This window comes from Gracilinanus agilis, chromosome 2, assembly GCF_016433145.1.
Source record: "Gracilinanus agilis isolate LMUSP501 chromosome 2, AgileGrace, whole genome shotgun sequence".
Taxonomy (NCBI): domain Eukaryota; kingdom Metazoa; phylum Chordata; class Mammalia; order Didelphimorphia; family Didelphidae; genus Gracilinanus; species Gracilinanus agilis.
In genome coordinates this window covers 668,881,312-668,905,589 of record NC_058131.1, presented here as the reverse complement: position 1 = coordinate 668,905,589, position 24,278 = coordinate 668,881,312, and the positions used below count along the sequence as shown (strand labels likewise).

The following is a 24,278-nucleotide window of genomic DNA, read 5'->3' as shown; positions in this document are numbered from 1 at the left end:
CTGTTTGCCTTAATCTACTGGAGAAGGAAATGGTGAACCACTCCAGTATCTTTGACAAGAAAACCCCAAATGGAGTCACAAAGAGTCAGACATGACTGAAAATTACCAAACACCCATGCAAATGCTCGTTATTATTATTCAAACAAAACAAAAAAGATTGAATATGAAACCATGAAATTCTCTTTTGTACAGTTTATTTTTTACAAAGTATATATCAAACTTAATGAGGTATGGACAAAATACCCTGTTTGAGCCTTCTCTAAATTTATTTCATATCTACTTTGTATTCATTTTACATATGCTTATACATTTATAAGTTGTCTCCCATATTTCCATATCAGACCCTTAGGGACAGGCCCTCTTTTCACTTTTTATTTATTCACCCCTACCGATTGACACACAGTCTACTCTCAGTAAATGCTTAGCAATTGATTGTGTGCCCTTTTGAATATATTTTGCTTTCTTTCCTATTTTTTTTTAACCCTTAACTTCAGTGTATTGGTTCCTTGGTGGAAGAGTGGTAAGGGTGGGCAATGGGGGTCAAGTGACTTGCCCAGGGTCACACAGCTGGGAAGTGTCTGAGGCCGGATTTGAATCTAGGACCTCATGTCTCTAGGCTGAGCTCTCAATCCACTGAGCTACCCACCAGCCCCCTTTCTTTCCTATTTTTACAATATTTTATTGATATTCTTTATTGTAGTATTTGTTACTTCCCTCTAATTTATTTACCCAGTCCCTGCTTCCCCCAAGCTTTCCCATGTTACAAATAAGCATAATCCAGGAAACAAAGTTAGTGTGTTGGTCTTGTCTGAATATTTGTCTCATTTTGCACTTATTATTACTCTGTCACCTGTATTTGAAGAACTGGGAGACGTGCGTCATTGTTAGTCTTTGGAAATCATGGTTACTTACTTTATTGATTAGGGTTCTGAAGTCTTTCAAAACCATTTTCCTTTACATTATTGTGGTCATTGTGTAAAGTGTTCTATTGCATCATTTCATATAGCTTTTCTGAATTCCTCATATTTGTCATTTTTTAAAATGGCATAATAAGATTCCATTGCATTGGTATTTCTTCAACTCTTTCCTAATTGATGGGTTTTGTTTTAAGGGCTGCTGAATAGGTTTGTTTGTACATGAGTCTTTTCCTTCTACCTTTGACTTCTTTAAGGCATGTTTCTTCATCAGAAGTTGCCAAGGGATAGCAGGAAGACCATTTATTGGGTTATTTTGTAGGAGGGGGCGGATTTATGTTCAAATATGGACTGGACAAGATGGCTCCAGAGGTCCTCGTCAGCTTTGAGATTTTGTAACTGAGCCCTTACCAAATACAACTCACAACATGTCCTAGGTCATAGGATAGGAAGGGAATCTAAAGAGACCTATCTCTGCCCTCTACGAATTTGCAGTGTATTGAGGGGATCGAGATATGCCTACCTGATGAATTTAAATAATGATAATATGGCAATATAAACATGCAACATAAAAATGATGCTACAAGGGAGTAGATATATCCCATATGTGTGATTGAAACAATGTTTTCTTTCTTTTTTTAACATTTAATAATATTTATTTTTTAGAAAAGTTAACATGGTTTCATGATTCATGCTCTTACTTTCCCCTTCACCCCCCAACCTCCCCCCCCAATAGCCGATGCGCATTTCCACTGGTTTTAACATGTGTCATTGATCAAGACCTATTTCCAAATTGTTGATAGTTGCATTGGTGTGGTAGTTTCGAGTCTACATCCCCAATCATGTCCGCCTCAACCCATGTGTTCAAGCAGTTGTTTTTCTTCTGTTTCCACTCCTGTAGTTCTTCCTCTGAATGTGGGTAGCGTTCTTTTCCATAAATCCCTCAGAATTGTCCTGGGTCATTGCATTGCTGCTAGTACAGAAGTCCATTACATTCTATTTTACCACAGTGTATTGGTCTCTGTGTACAATGTTCTTCTGGCTCTGCTCCTTTCACTCTGCATCAATTCCTGGAGGTCTTTCCAGTTCACATGGAATTCCTCCAGTTTATTATTCCTTTGAGCACAATAGTATTCCATCACCAGCATATACCACAATTTGTTCAGCCATTCCCCAATTGAAGGGCATACCCTCATTTTCCAGTTTTTTGCCACCACAAAAAGCGCAGCTATAAATATTTTCGTACAAGTCTGTTTATCTATGATCTCTTTGGGGTACAAACCCAACAATGGTATGGCTGGATCAAAGGGCAGGCATTCTTTTATAGCCCTTTGAGCATAGTTCCAAATTGCCAGCCAGAATGGTTGGATCAGTTCACAACTCCACCAGCAATGCATTAATGTCCCAATTTTGCCACATCCCCTCCAACATTCATTACTCTCCCCTTCTTTCATTTTAACCAATCTGCTAGGTGTGAAGTGATATCTCAGAGTTGTTTTGATTTGCATTTCTCTGATTATTAGAGATTTAGAACACTTTCTCATGTGCTTATTGATAGTTTTGATTTCTTTACCTGAAAATTGCCTATTCATGTCCCTTGCCCATTTATCGATTAAAGAATGGCTTGATTTTTTATACAATTGATTTAACTCCTTGTATATTTGAGTAATTAGACCCTTGTCAGAGTTTTTTGTTAAAAGATTTTTCCCAATTTGTTGTTTCCTTTCTGATTTTGGCTGCATTGTTTTTGTTTGTACAAAAGCTTTTTAGTTTGATACAATCAAAATCATTTATTTTACATTTTGTAATTTTCTCTAACTCTTGCTTGGTTTTAAAATCTTTCCTTTCCCAGAGATCTGACAAGTATACTATTCTGTGTTCACTTAACTTATTTATAGTTTCCCTCTTTATATTTGAAACAATGTTTTCTATGAATTTGGGGAAGGAAGAGATCTCTGTGGTCACAAGTGGTCAGGAAGGATTTCATAAAGGATGAAGGATATGAATGAATCCAGGACACAATGAAGTATTAATGCCATCATCTTGAATGGAAGTCATCGAGGCCAACTAAAGACTTCCTGTCTCTAGGGGCCCATTCTAGGGCCTTCCAATATTTCATCTCTAGTTAATTTAGGACAGAGTTAGAACTGGTTTCCCTTCCCATCTGAATTAGTGTTTTGCCCAACTCAAATGTTATATATATTAAAAACAAAAGCAAAAATATAATTCAATTCAAAAGATATATATGGAATGAAAGGGACCACGCTGTTACTCAATCTAGACCCTGTAATGCTGTGGTTGTTTAAAAAAAATCATTACTAGTACACAAAAGTTTTTTTTTTTTTAAAGCAAAGACTTCCCCCCTCTGTGAGACCATTTTAAAAATCATCTGATTTATTCAGAAATGTTAATAGGGAAAATGGCCCAAGATCCCACACAAGTGAAACTTTATTTTTTAATCTGGGGCACAGTAGGGAGCCCTGAGAAACGCATTTTCTTCCTGGATTGTAGGAGGAATACATAGTGTTTGTTTAAAGCGTCAGGTATTGAGAAATGTAATGGTAGGGTGAAAAGTTTGACCTCAGCTGCCAGATCTGATCTGCTAGGGGGTAATTGAGTTGCCATGTTTTTTAACTCTTCAGTTTAAATCAAGTTTTGCTATAGCCCATTTAAATGTCAAATTGGTAGCAAAACTTGACAACTTCAGGGTACAGACTTGCTTTTGATCAGAATTTACATGCAAATCATTTTTGCCTTGAACTGTCAACTCCTGTTTCTGATACTTTGAGGGGGACATGCTTCTCCCCTCCCCGGCCTCCCCATGCCAAGGGCAATGTTGGCTAATGTTATTAATTAGTGTGTGGAAGAAAAATTATCTTGATAAATCTGGTGGTTAAACTATATTTTCCCTTTTGTGTATCAGCTGGTGCAGCTGGGCACTTAATCCCCTTTTACCTAGAAGGAAATCAGACAATAATCCAGAGCTCTGTGTCAAAAAGGACCTAGTGAATGAGGGGTGGAGGGTCACCAATGTATTGGGGGACAGAGTTAAGCCACCAGAACCTCACAAAGAGTGCTGACAGTCTGCATTTTCTTGGGCATTAAACAAGGTCTTTGGTAACTTTAAAGAATCTTTTCCTTGCATGACTAAACTCATTGAGCGAGTTAGAGAGAAAGCTGCCTCAGAAGTCTTAAGCCTGCCACCTTTTTTTTTTTAATTCCTCCCCCCTCCCACTCCAATCCTTGGGATGCTTGAAAGCACGTGAGGATGTGGGACCCCCCTCCCATTCAGAAGGACAAAGAAGTGTTTGCACTCTCATAGAGTTAATAATGACAGTAGCATGTCATTCTTGTTTCCAGCCACCCCATAGGAGAGTTTCCCCATCATCCGCCTTCCTAGAGGATTTGACTGTGATCAGTCCAATTTCCCTCTGGAGGCTTCTGGACAGCCCCACTCTGAAAGCAAGACAATAGAGCAAGCTCACAGATCCACACACACAAAGCCCCAGACTCGGTGACTTCTGGAACATTCTACACAGTAAGGCACCAGGCTGGGTCATTCCCAAAGAATTCATCGATTGTCTAGTAAAAAACAACATCCCCCTTCCACCTCCCCAACAAACTCTTCTGATGGGGTGGCTGTCCCCTGAAAGTAATGAAGTAATGTGGGGTTTTGACTCCAGCCAGCCTGAAATTCCTCTTTTGTCCCCACACCCCTAGCAGGGTGCAAAACATCAAACCCGTTGGCTCATCAGGATGATAGACGGTGTCCTGTCGGATGGTAGACACATGAAAGCATGACTTCTGAAGTCAAAGAAATTTCAAGATTGAATTCACTTTATCTGTCTCAGAGCCCTGCAACCAGCTCGGAAATCTCTCCTCCTCCTTCTCCAGTGGGGGCCCCCCTCTCCCTCCCACTCGGTCTTCATCTGCCCAACGTGGGCTGTGAAATTTTAATTGAATTGTTAATGACACTGAGGAGTGACACAACACATGAAAAACTTCCAAGAATCAGTCATGAGGAGCCTTTTTCTTACTGTTACAAAACAGAAGACACTGGGAACTTGACAAGTCCAAGTGTCTGAGGCCAGGGTAATAATTGATAGCAGGCTGCCTGTATCCAAGGTCCTTCACCAGTAATTGCAAGCAGAATCTGACTCTGTGATCTCACCAGTGGTATTTGCCATGCCAGAATGAGCAGGCTTTGACAGATGGCTTTCCTGCAGTAATAACTTAGGCATGTTCCCTCTCTCACATGAGGCCATGCATCCCTCCCACTGGAGAAAATGAGTTGAACATTTTGCTTCTTCTTTAACAGGGCACTGTTAAAATAACTCTATTCTATTATATAAGCCCTGTAGAGCCAGGGGACGAAATTTATATGGTTATAAACAAGAGATATTACTTTGGAATACCACAATACTGGGCTTCATTCTTTCTTTAGGATTTCAAATGATGTTTTCAAAATAATGGATATGATTTCCCCCAAATAAAGAAAAGTAAGAGTGCTGTGTGGAGGGCATTGGGGGCGAGAGGAGAAATCCCATTTCACAACCTAGTCCTCATCTGATTTTTGAATCTCTCTGTGAACTTGGATTAATAAGCTAGCCCCGCAGTATTAACTTTTGCATTTTGTATTTGTTTCTCTGGATGGACTCGATTCTCTGTGGGGACATCAGAAATATTATTTACTCCAATATTGTGGAATAAGAGAGATTTTATTTTGTGGTTTTTTTTTAACTCCCAAAAGGTTTTTCTTTCTTCCTCCCCACTCCACCTCTATTTCTGGACATTAATATATTTCAAAACTTGAATGTGGCTTTCCCCCCTTCTCCCTACACCTCCCTTCTCTTTTTTTTCCCCTTTCTGGTATGTAATTTTGTCTATAAAATATGATGGTAAGCCAAAATGTCCTTGAAGATCTATGGCTCATCTAGATCTCCACTCCTGTTAGTGGCAGGAACTTACTAATACTTATGCAGGGGTCCCTCTATATGTTTACCCATGATGGACTGTGTTCACTGGCATATTTAAAGGCTGAGTTGCCCCACCCCACCACTGCCCAAACACAGTTTCACCCCAGGAGCCAACATCAAAAAGGGCAGTGCAAGGAAGGCCCCTTGGAGGCTTAAACCACAAGATTAAGTGTAAAAAAAGAGAGAGAAAGAGAGACACACACACACACACACAAAGAGAGACAGAGACAGAGAGAGAGACAAACAGAGAGACAGAGAGAGAGAGAAAGGGAAACAGAAAGAGGCAGAGAAACAGAGGGGGAGAGAGATTCATTTTTCATTATAAAATTAAAACCAACAACATAAATTGGTTGTAATAACTCACATTTCTATAGCACTTCAGAGTTTACAAAGCACTCTCCATATTAAGAGGGAGGGAGGGAGGGAGGGAGAGAGAGAGAGAGAGAGAGAGAGAGACAGACAGACAGACAGACACACACACAGACAGAGACAGACAGAGAGAGAAAATGAAAATGTGTGGGTTGGGGGAAGAGGGTAATTCTTCCTACCAATTAGGATTACTCTAATATGATCTGTTTGGGGGGAAGAGTGTGAAAAAAAGTTGGCTATTAGTCCCCAAGTTACACCTGACATGTTTTTCAAAAATTTATTTGTAACTTAATTTTTGGATCTAGAACACATTTTTCCATGAGAATCATATTAATAATTGATGATTAGATTTCCTGTTTATTGAAATAATACCATTTCAGCTCTTTGCTACATTCAGTAAGACTTTGTGGGCTAGTCTGGGAACCTAACTGCCATTTATAATATTTTCTATAAGACTTCATTTGAAGTTTTTAAAAAATGTTTTATTAATAATCTTTTAAAAATATCATTATGATTTCCCACTTACTTCTTTCCTTCTCCCCTTACTCTCATAGTAGAGCCTTCCCTTATAAGAGATAAATATAGCCAAACAAAATAAATCAGTTTATCGATCAGGTCTAAAAAATGTGTATTTGGAATTTCATAGGGAGCTCTGGGACATGGTAAACATTTCTCTCCACTACCAACTCTTTGATGGTAAAGAATTCCTTTCTCCTTCAACTATACTTTTGGTGGTAAAAGGGAATTACTTCTCATGGGCCAGACCAAGGGTTCTGCCCATGGGACTGGTGAACTTGTTTTATGAAAATAAAATGTTGATAACTATTTAACAGTGTAATTGGTTGTCTTTGTAATCCTCTGTATTTTATTTTAATCATTTAAATCCATTGTTTAGAGAAGTCCTTGGACTTTACCAGATTGTCAAAGAATCCATTAAACAAAAAAGGGTTTTGAATTCCTAGTGTAGACAGTAGTCTAGGTGGGAAAACAAAATTAAAATATGTGAAATAGAGAAACATTCTGTAACAAAAAGTGATATTGACACCCCAAGATTCTAGAATGATACTCATTCACGTGCCTCTTGTTTACAAATAATGCTTTGGTATGAATGAGACCCAAGGAAATCTGCCCTGATTATCATCCACAGTCTTAGAGAAGGAGCAAAGGGAAAAAAATCTAGAAATATAGGAGGGTAGAAGTGTGCTTAGACAACACTCTGTGTGAAAAATGCCTGGGAGTTTAACAAATGGTTCATTGTGAGTCAACAGTACATGTAGTAGGGCAGCCAAAAGAGCTAATGCAATTTTAGGCTTTTGAGTATCCAGAACTATGGAGGTACTCATCAGAAGGTACTCAACCCAAAGCAGCTATGTTCATTCTATAATCTAGAACACTGTCCTACCTCTTACCCCTGGAGGATGAATAGGGTGGCAAAGGACCTGGAAATCATGGAGAACAGGAGAAGAACCATACCTAGGATTATTTCCTGAGACACTGAAATATAGGAGATGCAAAAATTTAAAATAATAATTCTAAAAGATAGTTTGTTTTAAAAATTTTCTTAATCTTCACATTGGTAGCAGTGGAGAAACAATTGAACTTTGTACCTAGGTAGCAACAATAACTGGTTGAAATAAAAGTTACTTGTCTGAGCATCCTCTGTTGTGGTCCCATACCAGGTGATGTCTGATTGCTAGACTGCAAGTGAGCGACTCCCTTGTTTTTGTATTTGTATTCCCAGAAAGTAGTAATCTGCCTGACACAAAAAATGCCTATTTGGTGCTTTTCACTACCTCATTCATCTATTCTGAGGTCTCCTCTAACTTCTAGATGTTTTGATGCTTTGGGTTTTCAGGGTGTAGGTAGCAGTAGGGGTAGTCTATGGAGTACTTGGTTTCCAATATTTCGTGAAGGAGCTTGGTAAAGCTTTGGGGTTAGCTCTTTGGAGCCCTGAGAACCTGCAAAGACATGTATTCTTTCATTCCTTTATGGCCCCGGTGAATTCTAGTGTCGTCTGAATTTTCCTTTTAAGGAAAGGAGGTCTAGAAGAAGGTCTAGCCCTATGAAAGATGAAAGAAAAAATAGATCTGGTCCTCACCCTCAAGGAACTTGCTTTAGAGTTGGTGAAATGAAAACAACAGGTGTGAGATCATTAGAGAACAACATGAAGCCATGGGTCATCCAGTGCTCGATGGTGTATTATAAGAATTTGGAAATGGTAGAGATCACTTCAGACTACCCAAGTGAAGAGAGGTGGGGAGAGGAGCAAGACTTGGAATCCCAGTTTAGCCCACTGATGTGAGATAGTGATAGGATTGTGATATTCTTCCAAAAAAAATAGTGATAGGGATCAGACCAGTGTATTTCACTGGTACAAGGAAACTCTCTCTACCAAGAGCTGTCTTGAGCATTTGGGAGGTTAGGTAATTTGCCCTGGGTCTCACAGCAAGTATGTGTCAGAGGTAAGACTTGAATCCAGGACTTCCTGGCTTCAAATTTGATTCTTTTTTCCACCATGCCTGGTAATGTGCCAAGGCTACTCCACAAGATGGTGCAGAGTGTACATAGCTGATCTCTCTCTCTCTCTCTCTCTCTCTCTCTCTCTCTCTCTCTCTCTCTCTCACACACACACACACACACACATACACACACACACACACAAATAATCAGTTTTACTCTTATTTTAGGAGTAGCATGAGTGGGTGGAAAGAAAGGCTGGGAGAGATGGGTCTCCTTATTCCCCATCTATTAGATGTTCTGGTTGTTTCTGGAAATGTTGAAAAGACCGACCTTGGGTGAATATTTGACCTGAATGTGCAGGAACCCTTGACCACATTGTGGGAGTCATCTTTTAATTCCCAATACTCACCCCCACTCCTAGAAATCATTGACTACTTGCTGTGCCCACGTTCCACCACGGTTAAGGGCTCGAAGCATATGTGTGTGTTTCGTCTTTATCAGAGCTATCACATGGCATTCCTTGATTCCACTAAAAGCTTGCTGCCTTTTGGAATATCTGGACTAAATACTCGAGCTCCAGGCACATGTGTTTATGGTATATAATAAATCTCCATTTGTCATAATGGTTTAAATTTTTCAAAAAAGGAAGGCAAGTTATGATGTGGGGAAAAAATAAATTTGGCTGTTATAAATTAACTTTCTAGGAGCTTCAGGTCAAGCCCAATTTATTAAAAGGCTGGGGGGGTGGTTAGAGAAGAAGGAAACCTGGTCCTTGCATTATGATTGTGATTTATCCACACCTTGAGCTGGTCCCTGTTGGACCTTTGTTTGCACTGCAGCTGGCCTGGTTTATGTATGACCTGCTGGGAGCTGAAGTTGTAATGAAAAACAGTTATTCTTTCAAATTACTCACAAGAAGAGGGCCCATTTTATCAAGTGCTCTTCTTAATTTGGCCCATAGTAAGGCTTTTAATATTTATTTTTCCTACATTAATCATGTTGTATCTTTGTGGAAAGTCTAAACGGAGTGGTGAAAGATGGCATGTTTTTTAAAAAACACTCCGAGGACAAATGCTTCTCTGGAGGTTGGCTGTCAGGAGTCCTTAACGGGTAATTAACAGAGTTATTTTGGGTTTGGTCCCGCCACGTTGTGAACTTTTCCAAATTCTCTTCCGTGGAGCAGGAACGGCATTTAATATTTTTGCAGATTAACCTTTAGCGATGAAAAGAGAGTGCTGGGTATTGACTTTTTCTGGGTAGGAACGAGTAAAGAGTTGGCAGTCTCAGCCAACCCTTCCTCTCTCCACTCCTACCCCCTCCTTTTTTTGGGGGCCAAATTTTTTCCTGGCTTATCCAGGGAAGATTCGAGAGACATTCCCACAACTCCCCTTGTAAAAGGGCAAGTTACTGTCTTTTGTTACCAGTATGTTAGGAAGGAGCGAGTCAGAATCCTTATTTATCATTGACTCTAGGTTCCATGTTGGGTCCTGGGTTGACTTGGAAGCTCCAGAAATGATGAAACTGCTCTGCTCTTTCCATAGCTACTTCCCTAGGCTTAGTGGCAAAAATATCTCCTCTTCCCATCAACCAATAAGTATTTATTGAGTACCTAATATGTAAACATATATTCACACACACATATACACATATATAATGTTAGGTATTGTGAAGAGAGAGGAGAGAAATATCAGACACGATCCTAAATTCAAGTACCTTAAATATGGCTTGGGATGCTAGACAAACAGGAAACAGAAAATTAAGTGCCTAAACAGGAGTGTCATTGATTATAAAGGTCATTGATGTATAGAGGAAGGAGAGATCAGTGGACTCTCCTTAGACTTGGGGCAATATTGGTAAATAAAGAGGAAAATGGAGAATGTGAGAAGCATGGGGGAAGAACAGTTATGAAGTCAGGAAGCCCAGGGTTCAAGTCCCACTTCTTATACTTACTAGCTGTGTGTCCCAGGGCAAACTATTCAACCTCTGGTAGAAGCAGTTGCCTCACCTGGGAGTTCCTTGTACCATTGAAATCCACAGGTCCAATATTTAAGAAATTCCTTTTTCCAATGTAGGTCTTCTGTTCTGCAAGTTATTTTAGAACAGGAGTTCTTGATTTAGGGATTTTTGGACTTGTTTAAACATTTTCTTCCAATCCCCACATTTCAATATAATTGACTTTCTTTGTTAAAACATCATTCTGAGAAGGGGTCCATAGATTTTTCTAGACTGCAGAGGTATCTTTGACACAAAAATGGTTAAAAGAACCTGTCCTAGAGAATTGCCTGGAGGTGTTGAGAAGTTTCAGGACTTGCCTAGGATAACATGGCTAGCTGGTGACTTAGGGAAGACATGATGGAGTGTCACAGGATGTAGAGGTGAATGGGACCTTGGAAATTGCCTTGGCTCAACCACATCATTTTATAAATGAGGCAACTGAGATCTAAAGAGGAAGGTGAAGCAGTTGCCCAGGCATACCCACAGCAAGTAGTATTTGAACTCAGGTCCTTAGAATCCAAATCTAATATGGTTTCCAGTGCACCTGGGTGTCCAAGTATTTTTTCCCCCTTTATCAGAACACTCCATCAGATATTCACGTGTGTTGGGACACATGAATTTTTTATTGGTGACAGGGGTGAAGTAGAACTCATTAGCTATTCACAAATTACGCAGATTGCATTCTTTTCATTTTTAGCAATGGCACAAAAGTCATCCAAAATCAGTTAAATAAAGTTTAACTTGTACTAAAGCACAAACTTAGAGTACTGATGCCAGTCATTGATTAACCTTGATCAAGGCAATGATAATGGTAGTATTTAATAGATGGAATTATTCTCCAGAAATGGTTCTTGAGGGAGAGTTCTCAGTTCTCATTTGGTGTCTACAAAAGCTGCAAAAACAAGAGTGACTGACCTGAAAACTGAAAGTCAGAGAACCTGGGTTCAAACTCCAGCTTTGCCAAGTACTATCTGTATAAACTTAGACTTAATCTCTTTCATTTGTAAAATGAAGAGGTGGGATTAAATGACCTTTGAGGTCCCTTGGAACTCTATATGATCCCCTATTGGTGTGCCATAGTTCTGAAGTTGGTAATTTTTATGAAAATGTGTTTACATTTACAGACCCAAGTTGACCAAAATATTTTCTTACTTTTTGGACAAACAACCAGAAATCTGATAGTTCGTTCTCCCTAGTGTACACACACACACGTACACACACACACACACACACACACACACACACACACCCCAAAACAACTTTTTTTTTTCTTAGCTATAAGCTGAACTGTGCCAGGAAGGCCATATTCAGCGTATGAGCTGGCTACATGTTGAACTTGGGTAAATTTTTGAGACTGGATAGGATTCCAGAGACCTAAAGACTATTTGAAGTGATTCAGAGATACAGAGATAAAAAGTATAACCAAGAGAGTGGGTCCCTTGGCAAAGAGGGAGAAACCCCAAGAATCTTTGGAGTGGGCAGTGGCCATACCACTCCATGACTTTTCCTCACCAGTGCCCCTAAATTCAACCCATGTTTGTTCATTTTTTAAACTCTTACCTTCTGTCTTAGAATTAATATTGTCTCAGTTCCAAGTGCAAAAGAGCAGTAAGTAATAGGCAATGGAGGCTAAGTGAATTGCCCAGGGTCACACAGATAGGAAGTATCTGAGGCCAGATTTGAACCGAGAACCTGTCTCCAGGTCTGATGCTCTAACCATTGAATCACCTAAGTGCCTTGCCTCCCCATGTTGTTAAAAGTAATTTGCCTTCAGAGCTGAGAGGAAGAATTTTGCCATGCATGTGGCTGGTATGGTAGATCAAGGGATTAATGTATCTGGCACTTGATTCTTCCCAGATTTGGGATATGATTCCATCTCAAGGATCAGGATTGATTTCCATTTATTTTCCATTTATTGAAACTTGCAACTTCACTTTACAGACCTGATGCACAGGTTGTACTAGGAAGTTTCAGGGATTGGCCAGAAGGTGTGGATGTTTTTGGACCTGGCTTAGACCTGCCTGGTTTTTAGCTCATCAGCTGCTGCACATGTAAATGTTATGTAGAGCTCAACAGGAGTCAAGTGTGTACCATGATATGGATGATCACATGAGAGCAGTAATGATGACTTGACAACTACCTTGAGCTTTAAGGTAGGCAGAGGGACTTCCATACCTTTCCTTATCTGATCTTCTCAGCAATCCTATAAAGTTAGGTTCTACAGAAATGATTATCCTCATTTTATAGATCACAACTGTATTGATTTAATCAGCCAATAAGAATTTGTTAAGATCCTACTAGAGGCAGCTAAGTGGTTAAGTGGGTAGAGAGCCAGGCCTGGAGTTGGAAGGTTCTGGGTTCAAATATGCCCTCAAACAAAAGACAAAAGACAGTTTTTGTTCTCAAGGATCTCACAGTCTGATGAAACAACATGAAAAGAATTGTGCCCAAATGAGCAAGATAAATTGGAGATAATTCAACAAACAGAGAGAATGTACTAGCATTAAGAGAGATGAGTCGAGACTTCATGTTGTAGGTGGGGTTTTTGTTGGGTCTTGAAGGAAACCATGGAAGCCAAGAGGCAGAGATGAAGAAGGATGATGAGGAGATAAATTTAAAGCTGCAAAGGCCTACAGAAACATTTTACTGCTACTCTCTTATTTTACAGATGCCGAAACTTAGGCTAATGGATGCTAAATAACTTGCTTATGTTCACAGGGCTAATGAACATCTAAGGAGGTATGCAAACCCAGCTTTTTTGACTTCTTGATTTCAAGTTTGGCATTCTTTTCATTCGATAAGACCATACTTCTCCCAGCATGACAAAAAGGAAGGACTAAGGTTTTAAGAATATATTGTCCAGATCTCAAATAATCATAGTTATTTCTTAAAAAATTTTTTTCAGTTACACCTAGAAACAATTTTTGACAATTGTTTTCTGACATTTTAGGTTTCAGATTTTCTCCCTTCCTCTCGCCTCTCTTCCAAGACAATGAATAGTTTGATATAGGTTATACCAGTACTTTTGTGCAATACATAGTTGCTCATGTCGTGATAGAAGACACATATCACAATACAATAAACATTCCCCAAAGGAAATAAACTGGAAAGTGGCATGTATTGAACTTCACTCAGACTCCAACAGTTCCTTCTTTGGCTGGGGTAGTATTTTCATCACGAGTCCCTCATGGTTATCTTGGAAACTAACTTTTCTGATAATGGTTTAGTCCTTTACAATTGGTTGTTGCATAATATTTCCATTATTTTATACTTTATTCTGGTTCTGCTCACTCCACTTTGGATCAGTTCATATAAGTCTTTCCAGGGATTTCTGGACTCATCCTGTTGATTATTTCTTAGGCACAATATTTTCTATTACACTCATATACTGTACAGTTTGTTCATGCCCCAAGTGATAGACAGTCCCTCAGTTTCCAATTCTTGCCACTACAAAAAGAACTGCTAAAAAGGTTTTGTTTTGCTACAGATACGTCCTTGGGATACAGACCCAGTAGTAATAGGGCTGGATTAAAGGGTATACATAGCTTTATGGCTCTTTGAGCATGACTCCATATTGCTCTCCAGAATGGTTATATCAGTTCACAGCTCCACCAACAGTGTTCAGATAATCATAGTTATTACTTATTATGCCATATTTAGAGTATGGAGAAAGTCATGAACTAATTGGAGTGCGCCCAGTGGTAGGAGAGCAGGATTATAAAGGGACTCAAAGCTTTGTGATATTAGGGGCTGTTGAAGGTAAATAGAGAGATGTTTAGTTTGGAGAAGAGAAGACTCCAGTAGGGAAAGGGAATGTAACAGATGACAGGCAATATTTGAAGAACTGTCATACTAAAGGAGATAAATTTCTTTTGGGTTCCTCTGGAGGTAGATACCAATGGTGGAAATTAGTAAATTTTGTTGAACTGATATCCGAAGGAGGCAGATTCTGGTTCATTGTAAAAAAGGACTCTTCAACTATTGTCTCTACCCTATAGTGAAATAGGCTGCTTCGTGGAGTGGTCTGCTTCTCATGGGAGTGTTCAAACAGATTGGATGACTATTTGTCAGGAATGCTGTCCAAGGTATCACTCCACTGGGTAAGAGGCTAGAATATATGAAGAGTTGAAAGGTTCCTCAAAAACTATGTTTAGTTCATGTCTCATAAACACGGGTGGCTCTCTTCTGGCCAAAAGAATTTGTGGGTCATGGATTCTGCTTTGTTTTTATGTTCCTTCTATCATAGGACTCTCCTAAGGGCAAAATTGCTTCTCTTCATGCACCTCCAGTAGGAAGGCTTTTCCAAAAGCAACAAGTTGTGTTTTGGTGGGAAATTAGAGCAGTGGCCAGACCCCACATAAATATGGATGCCAGGTTCGTAAATCAATCCATGGATGGGTCAGCAAGCATTTATTGATCCCCTGTTCTGTGTTCACCAGCATGTGAGGCATAAATAAGTGCCTGCTATGGATTCCATATCACTTTCTTTCCTTGTAATGCCTTCCCTCCTGACTCTCTGCCTATTGGAATCTTACTCATCATCATTCAAGACTGAGCTTAACTTCTACTTCCTCGTAGCCCTTCCTGACCCTGCCAGCTCACAATGAACTTCTTGTAATCATCCTTGTCGAGGCCTGTCTTGTATGAATAGGGATAAGAATGGTAAAAGCATGGGTGGGTTTTGACCTGCAATGATGGGCAGAGTATTCAAATTGATGAGATCACAATTTCATTTGTGTACCCTGAATATCATCACCGATTTTCTTCTCTGCACATATTTTTCTTCCTCAATAGACTTCAAGATCCTCAAAGGCAAGAATTATATCATATATTTCCTCCTTACCTCCTTGGTATCATTCATAAGCTCAATAAGTGTTTGTTGATTGATTATAAACAATCTGCTTTCGAATTCTCTTCCCTTTTTCATGAGGTCCCCAGGGAGGCTAACCAATTAGATCACTATTCAGTGTCACTCACGTAATGTATCTTAGGGGAAAAACAAGTAGTCCTTTTTTGGGAGGGAAGCACTGATAGTCATTCTCCTTTCTCCATGTGCCTTTGTGGCTTCTGATTTTAAAATGGAGCAGGGCTGACTGAATGCTAAGTTTGAATCCAGCTGGGAAGTCTGACTTCGATTTACACATTGGGTTTATTAACTTATAAGAGAGAGTGATTTGCCCTGTCTGATCTGGTCATTGACCTATTATTAATTCACAACAAGTCTGTCCCCTTTTACCACACAGTGATTTATTTTCCTCAGTAGCCTCATACAAGGAACCTTATCTTGATCGGCCAACTAAATTTATGTCTACTTGGTGGGGTCACCTTTTTCTACTATTTTATTAACTGACTCCCCCACCCTCCAAAAACTCTGAAGACCTCAGAACACAGCCTAATCAAACTCCAATTTCTGTCCTCCACTCCCTACCTTTTTCTTTGGTGGAGAAACTGGGGTCAAATGAGCCTTTAACATTCATTCCATGTCTTTCTTGTTTTCTATTTTATTCCTCCCTGGGTTCCTAAGGACCAAGGGTAATATAACTGTTTTTAGATGTTACCCATAGAGGCTTATTTCATTATCCCTTTTCTAAACACCAAATGCGTGTGTGTGTGTGTGTGTGTGTGTGTGTGTTTGTGTGTGTGTACTTTTTTCCCCTAGCACTGTATCCTCTTGTTTATTACATTATCTAGACTTGGGAAATAATTTCTCCCCTTTCCTGGGTCGGTTAAAAATGTATCCTGAGTGGAAAAATAATAGGCTACTTTTTATTCACTAGAGAGCTCAGTTTGACCATCTATAAAATGGAAATTATAAAGGTGACCTTTCTTCTTTCTTTAGGGAAGGGAAAGGGGAAAGGTAATTAACATTTATACAGAATCTACCCTCTACCAGGTACTCTGTGTGTGTATGTACTAAGCACTTTTTATAAACTTCTCATTTGACCCTCACAACAATTCTGTAAGATAGGTGCTGTTATTGTCCCCATTTTATGGTTGAGGAAACTGAGACAAACCAATTAAGTGACTTGCCCAGAGTCACACAGCTAAGAAGTGTCTAAGGCTGGATTTAATCTTAGGTCTTCCTGACTCCAAGTCCACTGAATTATAAGTTAATTTTGCCTTTGACCTCTCCAGAGAGATGTCAGGAAGATATGTGGATATATAAACAGGCTATGAGCTCACAAAGGAGCAAGAAGCTAAAGACATTCAAGGGCTTGCCATTTTAAGATTGATAATGCTACACTATATTGGTTTCTTTGCACAGACTTTCTTCCCAGGTCTGAAAATGTTCCCCCTTCAATTCCTCCTATTAGAATCCCAAATATCCTTCAAACGGCAACTCAATTCCTCCTATAGGCTCCCCCTAGCCCCAACTGCTAGTCCCTCTCCTTTAAAATTACATTGTATTTACTTTGCATATTATTTTGTATGAACTTCGCTATGGGCGTGTTTACCCTGGTAGAGGGTAAGCTCTTTGAGAGAAAAGTCTTCCCTTCCCTTCCCTTCCCTTCCCTTCCCTTCCCTTCCCTTCCCTTCCCTTCCCTTGTCCCTCTCCCTCTCCCTCTCCCTCTCCCTCTCCCTCTCCCTCTCCCTCTCCCTCTCCCTCTCCCTCTCCCTCTCCTCTCTTCTTTCTCTTACCTTCTGTCTTAGTATCAATTCTAAGACAGGTGAGTGGCAAGGGTTAGGTAATTGTGGTTAAGTGACTTGTTCAGGATTACACAGCTAGAAAGTTCCTGAGGTCAGATCTGAACCCAAATCCTCCCAACTCAGACCTATAGGGACTCTCTTTTTTGAAATTATCCCTGGTGCCCCACACACTGTAAGCACTTAATAAATGATGACTGCTCATTGTTCAAAGTTCAAGTTCAAGGGAAAGAATGAGCAGTTATAAAAACCAACCAAAGAAACATAGAGGACTGGACTTTGGGTTAGCCAGGGTCTTCTGGCATTGACTCCACATCGTAGAATTTTTCTAGGACTGCAACAGCTGCTGGTTTGGTGACTTGCTTCTCAAAGAACAAGAGGCGAAGTCCCTTCCAGGGCTGGGACTCAAGCTTGGCCAATGTGCCTGCCTTCAGTCTGTCTGCTGACTTATCTTGCTCTGCCTCATTCTTTTAATCAAGTCCTTACTGTTTTTCTTGAGTCCTTTTTTAAAAAAATTATAACATTTAGGAAGTAGTGCACCAGTTTCTTAAGGCCTGTGATCTTTCAGTTGAGGGCCTTAGACGGGGATTTAGAGGCCAGGTTTTTTGATGTGTCCTCTCAAGCTGACCCACAGAAGGCAAGGCAAGACTGACTTATTAAATGTTAGGTAAAGCCCTTGCTTGAGATGCTGCTCTGAGGCATAATGTCTACAGGCATGAAAATATTTTTTTTGGTAGTACTCAGATGTGTACAGTCTTGGCTCCAAATCTCAGATGACCATGAAAGAGTTAAAGTTAAAAGCCATGTCTTTGGGTAACCTAGTGGCATGAACCCCAAGAGATAAAGTCTATGAAACGCCTCCATTTGGCAAACTTTTTTTAAAAAAAAGAATTAGAATTATTGATATTCTGAGAGTAGGAAGCAAGGTATGGTTTCCTGTCCTATAATTCCTCTTTTGACTTATTTAGCCTCTTTCTTGTTAAGAACTATCAAAGCATCTTCCATAAAGTTAGATTGACAGAGAACTGAGGCACTGCTAGCCTAATCAAGTGTGTGGACACATCTGAAATCTGAGGAGTAGCTGCTTCTTAGGGCTATGAGCAGAATGCAAAAATCTCAAAATTTTCTAGTAATATCTTAAATTAGTTAATATTGTAGAATAACAATTCTGACCCTCATGAGCTCTGCCATTACATAGATGTGTGGCCTTGGGCATATCACTTAATTTTACTGAACTTTAGTTTCCTTTTTTGTAAGATGAGGTCTAAGACTAGATGACTACTGAGGGCTCATCTAGCTCTGGGGTTCTGTGATCTCTAAGGTCCCTTCAAGCTCTAAAATTCTGTGGTTCATTAGGAGCATTCCCATGGAATGCTCCTTGAGGTCAGGGACGGTTTCATTTTTTGTCTTGGAACGCGCAGTGCCTGGAGTATAAATAAGAGACACCTTAATATATACTTGTTGGTTGATGGATGGATAGTCTGAGAATCAGAATCGTAACTCAAGATTCTTTATCCCAGGACAAATAACACAAACGAGGTCCTCAATTCAACCAGAGCTGGTGGTTGTTGTGGTGGGCATGACAGCATCATGTAAAAAGGAGACAGAGATTCAAGGACACTTGTACCAAGCTTCTGCAGCAGGGAGATGGGAGAGAAGGAACGGAAACAGCGTAATTACCTGTGACCATGTCATAAATGGAATTGAATAGAAGCAAAATAATTTAGTTGTCATTTCTTAATTACTTTGAAAGATAGATAGAGAATTTATCAAGTGCTTACTATGAGTCAGGTACTGTGCTAATCTGAGAATAAAAATACAATAAAACAAAATGGACTCTACTCTCAGGGAATAGATATTCTAACAGGGGAAGACTTCATATGAAGGGGAGGTGGAAAAGTGGGACAGGGTAAGGTCGTTGGTGAAGAGGAGGAGAAGCCAGAAGAGTGAGCCCAAGTGAGAGGTCCTTTATTTCACTGGCACTGGCACTCCTTCCACTAACTGTTGCTAATGATAATATTGCTAATAATAACTCACATTTATATCACCCTTTAAGGTTTGCAAATTGCTTTGTATATCTTTTAATAGCTCCCTATTGCCAGCTTCCTGAGGTTCAAATTCTTAAACTTGGCATTCAAGGTCCTCACAACAACCTTATGATGTAGGCTAATGCTAGCCACTTTATAAGGAGTTGGCCAAAAAAAAAAAGTCATCACCTTGTGGCTGGCCTTTTTGTAGGTCACCTAGCCAGGTGGGTCATGATCCTTTCTGACTTATATTCAAAGAGTAGGATCCATTGGCATAAATCTTGCCAATTCAGGTTTACTTCTATAATATGATGAAGCAATGGAGTGGGACTTTGGTTGTTGAGTAGTTATTTCTAGTCATATTCAACTCTTCATGATCCCATTTCTTAGCAGATCCTGGAGTGGTTTGCCATTTCCTTTCCCAGCTCATTTGACATATGAGAAAACTGAGGCTAACATGGTTTAGTGACTTGCCTAGGGTCACACAGCTAGTGAGCATCTGAGGCTGGATTTGAACTCTGGAAGATGTTTCCAGGACTGGTGTTCTATGCATTATGGTGCTACATAGGTGCCCTGTGGGGAGATTTAGTTGTGAGAGTGTTTATCATTATTTTACCATAAAAACATGCCTTTTAAAAGAACTTTATAAGCCATAGGATGATGAGATATTTTATATTAACCTTTTAAGTGTATTATATAAGGTGGCTGCCTCCCTTGCTTCTTCCCCTTGGGGATTTTAGTGGCAATCTGAGATATGGCCATCAGAACCATTCACAGTATTATTACAAGGTCAAGGCATTTTGCATTTTGACAAGAAAGGGAGATTTGAGCACTTTGTAGTTTGCAATGTTGTGAAGCCTACAAAAAAAATAAAGATAAAACCATCCCTATAGTCAAGGAGGTTATTTGAGGTGAATGAAGCAATAGAAAAATATTCTGTTGGGAGTCATTGACAATAGAAGCAAGAATGCCTATAGGGAGGCTTCTAAAATCCTAACCAAGGCTTTCTGGAGGGATCATCTGGGTGATTCCTGACTCTTGACAGGGTTGCCATGTGGCTCTAGAAGGTTGTAGGATTTTGGGGGGCTGGTTTTGTTTCCTTGGGCCCTTGAAGAAGATGTAAGTGTTCTCTTCAAGAATAGAGAGCTTCCATTTAAAAGCACAAAGTTGTCAGGGGATTGGGTGCAGAATGCTGGCTTCTTTCAGTGGAGGGGATTACCAGGGGTTACTTTGGCATGAATTTGTAGAGGGACTTTTTCTTGGAATTTGCTTCGTGCTTCATCGCTGGACTGGGTGCCAGTGTGACGGCATTAGACGAGAGCGGGTTGGTTTAATCCTTTGCTTAACTTGATCCTTTTGGCACAGCTAGGGGCATTTCCAAAGATAAAATCTGTCAACAGAGGCTAAGTCCTAATCAAACAGACAGGGTGCTGACTTGGAGAGGCTTGGAGCTGATGCAGGAGAAAGGACGGCATTGTGAGAGCTTCAAGTTTGAAAATGGCTTGAAAGGAGGTTGGAGGACGGGCAAAGAGTGGAATTATGCCGGGGAGACTTTGGCTTCTACTGGCCATGCAGGGGACCAGACCCCAAATTCTCATTTTGAACTTTAATCCACCTATGGAGTACTCTGAGCACACCATGTGTTTTTAGGAGAAAGAAACTTACTCCTTAAGAAATGCTTGTGATTCATCCTATCTTCCGCATTCCTAGATTCTTATATATTCTTGTCAAACTCTAAACCAATTCACTTAAACAAATGTTGAGATCCTACTGTGTGCGTTTACTGTATACTATTAGGGGTGTTCAGGGAGGACAGTTACCTCTGGTTGGAGGTTATTGTCTATGCCAACCTCTTTTCAGGGCTGATCATCCACCCTTGGGGTCTACCTTTCATCCAGTTCTCACACGTTGTTCCAAGAAGCTGTAGTATTTGCTGTGGCCCCTCCATAAAGCTTCTTGGCAGATGTACTAAATCAGTTTGAGGGTGTCTTTCAGGGTTTTAGCCTACTGATGAACTAGAGCAGTGTCTATCCCAAATGTGTGGAGACTTCCCCGATTATCATGGGCATGAGAATAATCTGTTCCAATGGCTGTGAAGCCCTGTGGAACACTTAGAACTTGGTCAGACATCAAAGATGCCAAAGTCACCTACTGAATCCAAGGTCATCTCTAATCACCTTGACTCTTGTCTTGCCACCAGACTTGGATGTCTGTGGAAGAAAGAGTGATGTCGATGATGTTGTGCAACTCTGAATCACTTAGATCCAATCCATCCCATGTCATTGATCCTCTTCAACAATGAGGGATGGACATCAACAATAACAACTGTATACTATTCACTGTTTTCTATTTCAGACATCTAAATCTTTATCTCCACATTTGTTCATTTAATTTGTTTGGGAAACATTTATCAAGTATCTAATATATACAGGAGGGACAATGTTAGATCCTAAAGGAGATACTGCATCAAAGCACTCACCTATTTTCATCTAAACTATGAGAGACAGCAAGGTGATGCAAGAGTTAGAACGTCATTGTTTTTGGAACCAAGAAGATCTGAATTTGAATCCTGCCTCAGACAGGTAATAGCTCTATGACTGGACAAGTCATTTGACCACTCTCTTTCTCAGTTTCCTTATCTATTGTATGAAGATAATAACAACACCTACCTTTCAGGGTTGTTGTGAGGATTAAATAAGATAATCTATGTAAAGCTCTTTGCAAACATTAAAGTGCCATATTAAATCTATGATAGCAATGACAATAAAAGCAATAATAACAGCTCCTTGAATGTGGGGATCATATTCCACCTTTCTTATGTAATCTCCAAAGCATCTCATAAAGGGTTGGCCAGATAGTCCAGAAACTTGCTGATTTAACAGGATGAAAATGTCCCAGGAAGAAAGAAAGAAAGCCATTAGACATCATATTCTTCACCCCACCCCCATTTGTCTGTTTATTTCTTCCCTTATTAAGGAAAATGAGGCATCTGCCTGAGGTGTGTAGAAATCCCCCTAACTACCAGAGTTGGAAGGCTAGTAGGTGTTGGGAATGGATATGTGGAAATAAAATTGGGCATCTAGTATATGGATATCAATTCAACAAATATATATGTGTATTTGCTCAGAGTAAGCCACTGTAGTGTTAGGGCGGCCTGGGCTGTGGAAGTGTATGGTGGTTTTTTAGTTTCTATCCAAGAAACAGTTATTTTGAAAATTCTGAGCAGGAGAAAGAGGAAGAGGGAAGATTACTTTAGCTGGGGGTGAGTCAGGGCCAATAAAGAGCATTGGCAAGAAAGGGAATGAGGGCTCCTCCCTGGAACAGGCAAAACCCAGAGAGGCACATCCATGAGACCACAGGATTTATGACTGGAAGCAACCTCAGGGATCATGGAATCCAATGGCCTTATTTTATGGCAGACAAAACTGAGGCTCAGAAATGTGAAGTGATTTTGTTTGAGTTCATACAGGTAGTTTTGGGTAGCAAAACTGAGATTCATAGTGAGATTCAAAACTGAAATACAAATTCAATACCCTTTCTATTGTATCACACTGATTTCTGGGAATGTTGAAGACTGGAATTCCTTCTGGGAAGACAGCAAAAATGGAAAAAAAAAACTTATTGTCAGAAGGCCTAGTTGGGACTGATGTAGTTGATGGTGTTGAGGCAGAGTCCAGATAAAAATTAGAGGCAACATCAAGGTTTCCTAGAAGGATGTCTTACTAGCCAAAGCTGGCTGTCAAATGTGTTTAAAAGAAACAATTCAGATCTTTTTTTGGGAAACCCTACGGGAACATGGAGGTTTAGAAAAAAGCCTTTAGTCTTTAAGCAGTTGATATTTTGTCTAGGAGGCAATGGAAGATTTTTAAGGAGGTAGGTTTGACAGAATTTGATCTGTGTTTCATCAACATCATAGGTCCAGTGACTTAAATCTTTAGAATCAATAAGACTTGGCAACTGATTGAATATGGGAATTGTGAGGGAGAGGGAAGGGCATCACCAAGATTGTGCACATAGATGACCGTAAGGATGGTAATGCCATCAACAGAAAGGGGGAAATTTGAAGGAAGGCTGGATTTGGAAGAAACAGAATGATTTCCATTTGGAACTATTTAGTTTGAATTGCTTAGGGAGATATCAGATAGGCAGATGGTCACCGAGGACTGGAACTTAGGAGAGAGGTTAGATCACAGTGTCCTCATTGTAGAAATTTGGGAGATGCTGAGATTACCAAAGGAAAGGAGAGTATAGAAGAGAGAAGAGAAGAGGACCAAGGTTAGAGTTTTAGGGATGCCAATCCTTAACGAGATGATGCTGATGATGGCCATGAAGATTGAGGCCAGTGTTCAGACAGACAAGGAATGTACCAGAGAAGAGCAGAAACCAAATGAAGGAGGAAGTAACCAGGAGGATGGGATTGTCAACAATATCAACAGCTTCAGACTGAGAAGAGGCCAATGTATTAAATCATTAAAATAATTGGTGGCCTTGGATAGTATAGATTCTTAGGAAGATGTTGATTAAACTGGATCAAAAGTTCTTAAAGTGTGGCCCATGGACTCTTGGAGGTCCCCCAGACCCTTTCAGGAGGCTACCCACAGGGTCAAAATTATCTTCATAAAAATACTGACATTATTTGACTACTAAAATATCCCTCCCTTTTCCGACTACTTATCTGTGTAAGGCTGGATTTTCTTCATATACTTTATCCAAAACAACATATTGCAACACATTATGTGTCAAAGCAGATATGAGTATCCAGGTGTCTTCTATTATACCAGACATCAAAGAGATTTAAAAAATATATAAAACAATGAGATCCTTTTCTCTACATTATTTTGGTTTGTTTTGGAAAGCAGTTGTTTTTATTTACAAAAATATTATTTATGTTA

At 39.8% G+C, this 24,278-nt stretch overlaps 1 protein-coding gene across 1 annotated transcript in view; it reads left to right on the top strand.

Moving 5' to 3' along the window:
* The window catches only part of LRMDA (leucine rich melanocyte differentiation associated), a 765,788-nt gene that overhangs the window by 156,247 nt on the left and 585,263 nt on the right, over positions 1-24,278 (top strand). The gene's annotated exons all lie outside the window — the stretch shown is intronic.